We start from the raw sequence: 9,952 nt of genomic DNA, 5'->3' as shown, positions 1-9,952 counted from the left end.
ATTTGCACTTGACTATGTCGTTCATTTCCCGAAAAGAAACGCTTTAAGCAGCTTTTGTTTCATTTCCAATGCGATAAATCTGTGACGGGGTGGGTTCCCTTACTGTATCAAAACGCTGTTTTTGGTGCTGTGCATTTATGTGCTTTCATCACAAGCGAGCGCCTGAGGGCAACCATCACGACAATACAAGACAAAAACATGTCTGCCATCCTCGCTCTCCACCGCGTGAGTCACTGAGAAATAAAAAGCCAAGTTAACATTGAGAGTGGCAGGATTAAATACACCCCAAAGAGTGCGCCACCAAAACGACTCCTTGCTTTGTGGGCTGCTTTTATGGTTATTTGCTGTTTGTTGTTTTCATGAAAGATGGGGGCAGAGGATTGTTCTATTGTGCAGCGCTGGAAGGCGTTTTACTCCAATGACAGATCTTTGTTGTTGCTTCTCTGCTGCTCTGTGGTGGCAACAACGAAGTGGTACATGACATTTCTTCTTGACTTGAGCAGGACACACAACAAAAGCAAAATGTGCTTTTGAATGCTTGGCCAAGTTTGGCCAAAAGATCAAGAAATTGTGTAAACGTTTCTAATACACATACCGTGATTTTCCATGTATAATGCGCAAAATTTAACTAATTTATTGTCCTAAAATCTGGGGTGCGCATTATGCATGGGTACAACAATTTTTGAAGAAAATCTCCCTCGAAATAAAACTTGAAATCACCTTTCTTCTTGTTTGTTGTCAATCGCGCATCGCATTCAGCCATCCTGCCCAACACACTTAGTCAGTAAAATTCATAATTGACGACACATCGTTTGATGCGATGGTGCAATCCTTGATGGTGTGTTATTGTCAAATATTGTTTGTTTTTTAATCTCCATCGCAGACCGGATATCATACGGAGGCCGCCATGACAGTATGCGCAGAACGGATGCGCAAGACACGTCAATCGCGCATCGCATTCAGCCATCCTGCCCAACACACTTAGTCAGTAAAATTCATAATTGACGACACATCGTTTGATGCGATGGTGCAATCCTTGATGGTGTGTTATTGTCAAATATTGTTTGTTTTTTAATCTCCATCGCAAACCGGATATCATACGGAGGCCGCCATTACAGATGCGCAGAACGGATGCGCAAGACACGTCAGCTATATACTAAAGAGCGAGAGTTCAGTTCTAAACCTAAATGCGTATTACAGGTAATATTTTATTTCACAACACTTTGCCTTGTTCCTTTCGTCTCTGCTGTTCACTTCAAACACGCTCCATACGAACACAATGCTCTCGTATCAGACGCTTGCTCGATCACCTGCTCGTTTGCTGTCACAATGTACCCTACATAAATCCGAAACATTTGTTGCGGCTCCGAGTCACGACGAGGGGCAAGTTTTGGTTTCCAAGGGTGTTTTTATTCCTCTTCAACTTCTCTCCCATACAGAGCCGCCTTTTTCACATGTCCGCACGTCACTTTCCTCTCTTTTCATTTTAACCTAACTGATCGCGGTGGTATGTCCGGGCTCTCCCTTAGAGATAGGGTGAGAAGTTCGGTCATCCGGGAGAGACTCGGAGTAGAGTCGCTACTCCTCCACGTTGAGAGGAGCCAGATGAGGTGGCTCGGGCATCTCATCAGGATGCCTCCTGGACGCCTCCCCGGGGAGGTGTTCCGGGCATGTCCCACCGGTAGGAGACCCCGGGGACGACCCAGGACGCGCTGGAGAGACTATGTCTCTCGGCTGGCCTGGGAACGCCTTGGGATCCCCCGGGATGAGCTAGATGAAGTAGCTGGGGAGAGGGAAGTCTGGGAGTCCCTCCTGAAGCTGCTGCCCCCGCGACCCGACCCCGGATAAGCGGAAGAAGATGGATGGATGGATGGATGGATGATCGCGGTGGTGCCTTTCTGGGCAGTCGGAGAAATCAACGCCAACAAAAAAAATACATCCAGCCTAGTTAAGAAATCACCAGAAAGATCACCATGACAATTGTGAACACACAGAAAGATAATAAATAACTGGAACATCACTCAAATATTGGTGGTCCCGTTGAGAGTCTCACATATTTCTTCGCTACCGAGTTTGCTAGCGCATGCGCAGTGATACTGACCGGCAGAATAACATCCGGTTGTTCCCAAAGATGATCTTTTTTCTGAAATAATTTTACCTTTACGGACTTAAGTAAGAGTCAAAAATTTGGGTGCGTATTATACATGGGTACAGGATTTTTTCCAGCATCGACATGCCATTGTTAGGGTGCGTATTATACATGGGGGCGTATTATACATGGACAATTACGGTAGTATTTTGCTTATCTCACAATCATCGACCTGCCGATTTATGAAAATCAAACAACTCTGTCAATATTTGCATGTGGGCTACTTTGACTCACGAAGACAGAAGGGGAAAACGGCACACTAAGAGCCAAGGCAGCATTTCTGGGGAGTTCAGCAAATCACTCTCTGCCTATCAGTGGGTGATCTAACTGCTGTGACCAGATTACATGGGGGAGCCCATGAGGCCCATTTTTAATTACTTTGCTGATTGGAAAAATAAGAGCCCTCTAACAAGTTCTGCCAATCACGCATGCACTGTTTTCCAAAGTGATTATCCTGAGAAATGGCCAGGCGTTTTTGTGTTATTACGAAAATTACAGTCGCTGCTGAATAAATAAATAACGGCCAACGTATTTTCACAGCAATTGCCGCAAAGAAAACAATGTTCACATGTCAAGCCAGCCTATTCAGAAACATGAGTCCTAGCTTCGGACGCAACATGTGTTGATGGGAAACATGTAATTGGGTTTTTCCTCTTGTGTGTGCAAGCTGACAAACAGGATAAGGCAAGCATTGTGTGTGCATTCTGTTTGCAGCCAATGCCGTGCAAAGCTAAGCCAGCCAATCCACTTCAATGAAACAAAACGTGATTGTTTGCTTTTCCCTCATTCTCATCGCAATCCTTACGAATGATTCCGCTCCGTTGGTCGGAGCTGCTCGCCCACCTTGATACCAAAGCTGGTTTAGGGGGGAATTCAACCTGCTGGCGTATTGCCGTTCGCTTCTATTTGCCACATTCTGCAAGGAGCATGTGGAGGTAAGTCTGAAGTAAAGTCTCACCTGGAGTGCTTTTGAGAAGCAACACAGCGGCATTTAAGATCAATGTGACTCTATTGCAAGCGGCGTCTGGATGGAGGGCATGTCCTTAATAGCATGCCTGAAACAATCAGCTGCAAATAGGCCATCCGTCAAATATCTGCTAATATTACAGTGTTGGTCTTTGAAAGCCCATCTACGTTTAGTACCATTAGTTAAATGGCTCATCAGACCCTTGACATTCACCAATTGGTTTATGCCACCGTTACACGAATTGACGCGATGTTCTCAGTCGGACCTAAATGGAAGCAACAGAGTGATTCATTCACCCATTAATTTTCAACCATTGAGGGTGGCCAGCCCATCTGGGTAATTTGGGATGAACAGCGGGGTACACCCTGGCATTGGCATCAGTTAATTACAGGACCCTATCATTATTATTTTAAGCTATATTTAAGCTTTTTCAAGCGGTCAGTGTTGAGTTCTTGGTAGCTGTTGTATCAGCGTTTCCAATTCATTTATGCACACTCAACTTGTCTATCATCGCACACAGGTGATCAGGTAGAACACACATTAATGAGTAGATGATTAGAATAGCATCATGGTTAGGTGAAGAGTTGCCAAATTGCACTTTTCCACCGCCCGTACATTTTGTACCCATTAAGCTGTTTGTAAATGAGCTCAAAATAATAGCAGCATCCATTATAAATCCCTAATCAAGATAATTGCACTCACCTAATCCACACCTTTGGTATAAAAACATGGGGGGGCAATAAATAAATAAAAATAAATAAAAAAAATTAAAAAATAAATAAATAAGTAAATTTTTATATGTTTTCCTAGTCTAACATCTTAATAGACCTTAATATTTAGATTAGTCCTGTCTATTTTCCCCTCAGTTTGTTTGTGTGTATGTGCTGACCAAAATGGAACATCAAAGCTTATCTTGTGACCTAAAAAAAAGTGTGGATGCAGATTAGGACACTTGGAGTATGGAAAGAGGTGATTAGTGTTTGAGCTGGAGAGAAGACATAATGAGGGGATGACTGCTCAAGTCTGTTGTGAAGTCCAACAAAATCTGAAATCCAAGGTTGCTGGTTTTTTTACTGAAATTATGAATAATGATGCTCGTATCACATTGCCATAAAAGCTTCACATCTTGAAGAAACTATAGTAAGAGTGTCTGGTGTCAAATTAGCTTTTAGCATGACAAAGCAAAATATGCAAACAGTCCTAAGCATAAGAACCTGGATTTTTAAAAAAAAGCACAATTGCTTAGTAGTCAAAAGTCTTACTTTTGACATTAATTCACAATTCTCATTGCATTTGAGAATCAAGGTGGCGTGGACGGATGGACATGTCTAAAATATGTTTATTTGTTCAGATATAAGTTGTTTATTTATGGAGGAGAAGATTAAATCACCCACTCGAGTGTCAAGAAGAGCAGGATGACACATCCATCAAAAATCTTCTCGAATGCTGCTTGGTGTGTGTCCTTATATTTCTAATTCACACAGTTCAGACACACATTGATTATGCAGCTCCCCGCCACATCTTCGATACACGTCTTATCGCTTCAAATGCGGACACTGTGTTGTATATATGAAAATGTGCATGTGTTCAAGGACTAAAGTTGCAGACATGTCAGAAGAGAGAAGCGCAATTGCACGGCGAGCCACCTGCACACCTTCCCGTTTGCATTCACAGTTGCCCCATCACAGATGGGCAGTCCAACCTCCAGAGCTGTAAAAGTCTAAGGTCACGGAGCATTATGGAGCTTTTAACATTAACGACCACAGATGCAGCACGTGGGGGAAGGCAAGCGAAATCAAGTAAGAAAAGAAGGGGAGAATGAAAAGTAAAAAGCCAAATAAAATAAGAACAGGCAATAACAGAGACACAGCTCCCCACAGTGGAGTTGAATTGCACAGCCAATACAATGCTAAAAGGGGTGGGGGGGCAGTTTAAATAATAAAATAACCCCACAGCTTGATTCAATCTTCTATCCCGCTTTCTCACTGCAAATGTGCTACATGTATTTGAACATTGAACCCAATGTCATGCTCAGTATTATGCAATACAAATGTGCAATTGGAGCCATCATTACACAATAAGAGACCTTTCCCCCCAAAAGACACATTTTGCACATTTTTTCATGTCACACAAAATAATTCATGGTGAGGGTGGCGCATGTGAAGAGGGCATGCCACGTGTACGCCCAAATGTAATGTCATTAGAAAAATAGAGAATAGGCCAGCAGGCAGCCTCGGAAAGGTGACAGAGTGTGTCGGGGTCATGCTCCATCGCAATCCGGAGGGCAGAATGTGAAATAGAGACGAGGTGACTTACATTGATTCAAAATAAAGATTCCAAATCAATTCTTGTGTCCTTCCAATCCAAGTTAATTACAGTGTTTCCAGTCATTATATTGACCCTTTTCCTTGAATTCTTCCATCTTTTTCCCTGCTATGCCTGACTGAACAGTAAATGGGGAGCATTTATGCTTCACTTTAAAAGTATTGCAACAGTGAAGTCAAATCTTTAATTTTTGCTGTAACCCTCAAACGATTAATTTAAAAAACACAAAAATCCAAAGAAAAATCTTGCAAAAACAGTGCAAAATACAAGAAAAATCAAACAAAAATCCACACAAAATTCCACATAAAAAAATAAACATATTGAAAATCCTCTTTAAAAAAATCACACAAAAATCCGCATAAAAAATCCACAAAAAAAAATCACACACACAAATGAATAAAAGTCTTCTGCTGTGAATGGATAACATAAAGGCTACTGAACTGTATGTCTTTTTGTAATCGGGTGGCAAAGAGACAGCAAGCTTACATTTGCCAGCAATTTGTCATGAGCTCATAGAGTGAGGATCTCCAGTCGGGCTAATTACACATGCAAATCCCAGCCAGCTAGCCAACCAGTCGCGGCGGTGCTTTATGACACCTGGTCTTGTTTTGCAGGCAGCCTAGACATGTGTCCCGCTGAGAACTTGCAAATCAAGACAGAAGTGAGGCTGGGAGGACAGGGAAGCGCACTAAGCTGTCAGCATCGTCCCCGGCCTCCGTTTGCTAGCTAGCCACTTCTCTTCGCCTGCCATCGCAGAGCTGCCATTTGTGCTCCCATCAGTCATTTTCATGGCCTCATCCCTCTTTGCCTTTTCTCTGTTTGTTGGCTGCCAACAGCCCCCACACATCACCCCCCACCTCTGACTGATAATTGAGCATCTGCTTCCTGACGTTATGGGCTGTCTGTGGAGAGTTTGACGCTGCAGGTATTCATGAACGGGGGTCACGTGGTCTCCTGTTGGCAGAGCATCACAGGTACTTGTGTGAAACCCTTGCAATTGCACCCAACTCGGATTCAGATTTCATGGCTCGCGCTTTACTTGCCCACGAGCATAAAGCAATCTCCTAAACAAGAAATATATGATGATGCGTCTATTACTTGGGCTTGTCAAGTGTGTGTAATTGGGATTGCGGTGGGCGCTGGCAAAACTCACACGTGGAGTACAGAGATAGGGCAGCTAAAGTAAAAGCCAATTCATCCTCATAATTCTTTTTTATGCGGGCAAACTCATTTGTTAGGAGCAAGCATACCGACAATGGCAAGAAATTAAAACGAAACTCTTAACGGTCGGAATTTAGAGCAAAACTTGATCTCTCACTTCGTGTCTCCCTGAATTGATTCTTGACTTGCAAATTTTAGCGCTGTAAAAAGTAAATGATAAAAAAAGCTGTAAGTAGATGTACAGTTTACTAAAACAAAATACAACCACTTGATGAAGTAAAACAGTGTAAATTCAACAACAAAAAATGCACTCTACAAACAATTTTGATCAATACGTTTTGACTCCAAAAATTAAAAATGCACATTTTAAGCTTTGAAATTGTAAAATTTTAAATTAAAGTTGAGCCTCCCATTGGTATCATTGCCGGTACCTGATCAATTTCTTTTTGTCGACTTGATTGAAATGTTTGACTTGGCCTCCATTCTGTCATGCTCTTTGGGAGGAACAGACTCGAGTCTTGCTCAGCTCGAATCTTTTTGGCTAAAATAAAAATAAAACACAGAAACAAAGAAAGAAGGGTGTGTTTTGTGGCTGCTTGTCTCTTTGTGGGGTCTCTTTGAGCGCTTCTGCGACGATCTGTGAAGTTGTTTTTGAAGGTTTCTCCCTCCGCGCTCTCGCAGTTTGCCTGCGGCCGTATTTCCCTTCCTTCATCGCCCCCCAAGACAATAGCAAGAAAAAAGATCAAAAAGAAATGCGAGACGTCTTTGTGCTGTGTTTTCAATAGAAAAATGCGCTGCTCCATTAGAAGTCTTTGTCCCTTGTTCTGCGAGACTTTTTGATGCGGTCTCAAAACAACACAGTCAAAGCGACACTTAATTTTAGAATCTTGAAGTTACCAAATTCATTATAGGAAAAAATAGCAAGTCAGGTATTCCCTTTGAACATTTTCTCCAATTGTGAATTTTCCGGAGGATTCCAGATTTATTTTGCCTCGTGCTTTATTAAAACAAAAAATTTATGCAGCAGAGATTCGATTTGTCCTTCGTATCGATACACTCGGCTGATTCTGGCCAGCGCTTCTCCGCTTCCTGATGGCTTCCACCTAAGCAGGTTGCAGACCCGCCCGCCTTTTGACAAAGACCGACGGGAGAGTTTGCTCCATTTGCTTTTTTTTTTTTTTCCCCTCCCTCTGCGCTCTTCCCCATTTCTCATTACAGGCCTTAAATCAATGCGGTTGCGCTGTAATATTTCAGCTCGTTGGCCCCTTGACCGAGACGACCCGTTCTCTAAATGATGGATTGTCTTGCATCGTGGCATTTTGATGACATTCAAAATAAATATTGACATCTCGCGGGATTATAAAGCGTCAACACTGTTGTGACACGAGTCCGCGGGGCACTCAGCGGCCTCTTAATCTTATGCCTTGTCTCACTTGTTTCATTTTTTTGCCATTGGGTGAAAACTCGTACGCTTCTGTTGACATTTAGTTGAGTGATAAAGGTCCGCAGTGACGGACTGACGGATCATTCGCCCTCCTCTGCAAATTAGGTTCAGAGTTCGAATTTCCCTCGGGTTGCAAAGTAGGGTTTCAAACCAGGGTTGGGCTTTCCAAGTTGGATTTCGATCGAGGTTAGGCTAGGTGAGGCGACAAGGGAGGGCGGGGTGGATGGACACCGACTGGGAGGGAGCGCTCGCAGGCAGGCAGGCAGGCAGGCAGCAAAGCACCAGCGCTGACGTGAAAAGCAGAATTGTCAATGTGCGGTGATACCACAAGAGGGAAACAAAGTTCCATTGTTGGCAAATATACACTCAGCTTGAAATTATGATCAAGGGCGTATTCCAAAAAGCAGGTTCAACATATTGAGTCTATCTCTGAACTCTGAGTTGACTTACTCTGAGATGGGAGACTCTGAGTATTCGGTTCGAGAATAGCTGATCTGAGTTAGTTCAATTAACTCTGAGTATGTTAACCTGGAGTTACGCGCGTGCACAACCACTTTAAAAGTAGAGCCCCGATACCACGAGTCACCATGACAACTGAGGAAAAACAGTTCACCACAATGGAGTTGGAGGTCCTTATGCAGGCCTATGGCGAGTACGCACGTATTTTTCGCCACAAATCTAATACGGCTGCAGCAGCGAAGGAGAGAGAGACGTCTAGGGAGGAAATTGCCTGAGTCAATACTTAGGTTTGAATGTACTATTCCATTGATGTAATATTTATGTAACCATAAGATCTTAGCATAGCGTATAGTTATGAATTTAAGTAGAAAATGAAATCAGATTTTCAGTTAGGTGCAATCCAACAGGAGAAAAAGGGACATGGAAGCGGCTCAAAATGAAACGTAAAAACAGTAGTCAAAAAGGTATGTAAGGTTTTGCTCGGCTGTGATTGCACCTCATTTTAATTTCATTATTTTAAATGGACTTAAACTATTAAACAAAGTCAATATTAATTTAAACTAAAATATTAATTCAGTGGCTCCTTAAAATAATTTAATAGTAACAATTTAATAATTTCCTCTGAGTTAATTCTACACTTCGTGGATTAACATTTGACACAATACGCATTTATGTTTTATACCTATTGAAGTCATTTAAAATGTGACACTGTAGCCTACACCAACATTCATTAAAATACTATTTTAAAACAAACATTGAGTTCTGCTCAGCCAACAGAAAAAAATTGATGCTCTGCCTCCCCGATATTATAAAGAAAACGCCATTTGCAAAAAGACGTAGTGTTATGCATAAAGTTTGCTCTGACGTGAGTGCTCATGTGTGAAGTTGGAAATATATCGCTGAAGAAGTTTTTTTTTTTTTCAAGTCACACTCACACACATGCACATTGTCAAATGTGGGAATCGAATTCGTGGTGCCTGCACACAAGACAGGCAAGCGTACCACTACACCAGGGGTGGGCAAACTACGGCCCGCGGGCCACATCCGGCCCACGGGGCCGTTTAATCCGGCCCGCCAAACCTGAATAAATTGTATTCATTTTTTTGGGGTCATTTTCCCTGCAATTACTATGTTTCCCCAGTAGATGGGGAAGCGCCCGCCCGCGCATTTACTCCCGGGAGCCATGTCAGAAAGCTCGGTGCACACTCACAAGTGCGTGCGTACTCAGTAGTACGTAGTAATTTCATCTATCAGTGCCGAATTTCGAGTGTAGGCTGTGACGTCAATATTCTCGTAATTCGCGCGCTGAGTTTTCAGATACAGTTTTACACTAATGCCACCCACAAACCTTCCCCTGGAATCCTTCCATTAAAATGAGTGGCCCGAAGAAAAGAAAGGTGGACAGTGAGTGCCGAATGTTAAAAAAGAGTGGACAATTTGGCTCGAC

Source organism: Syngnathus acus, chromosome 4, assembly GCF_901709675.1.
Source record: "Syngnathus acus chromosome 4, fSynAcu1.2, whole genome shotgun sequence".
NCBI lineage: Eukaryota > Metazoa > Chordata > Actinopteri > Syngnathiformes > Syngnathidae > Syngnathus > Syngnathus acus.
Note: the sequence above shows the minus strand (reverse complement) of the source record.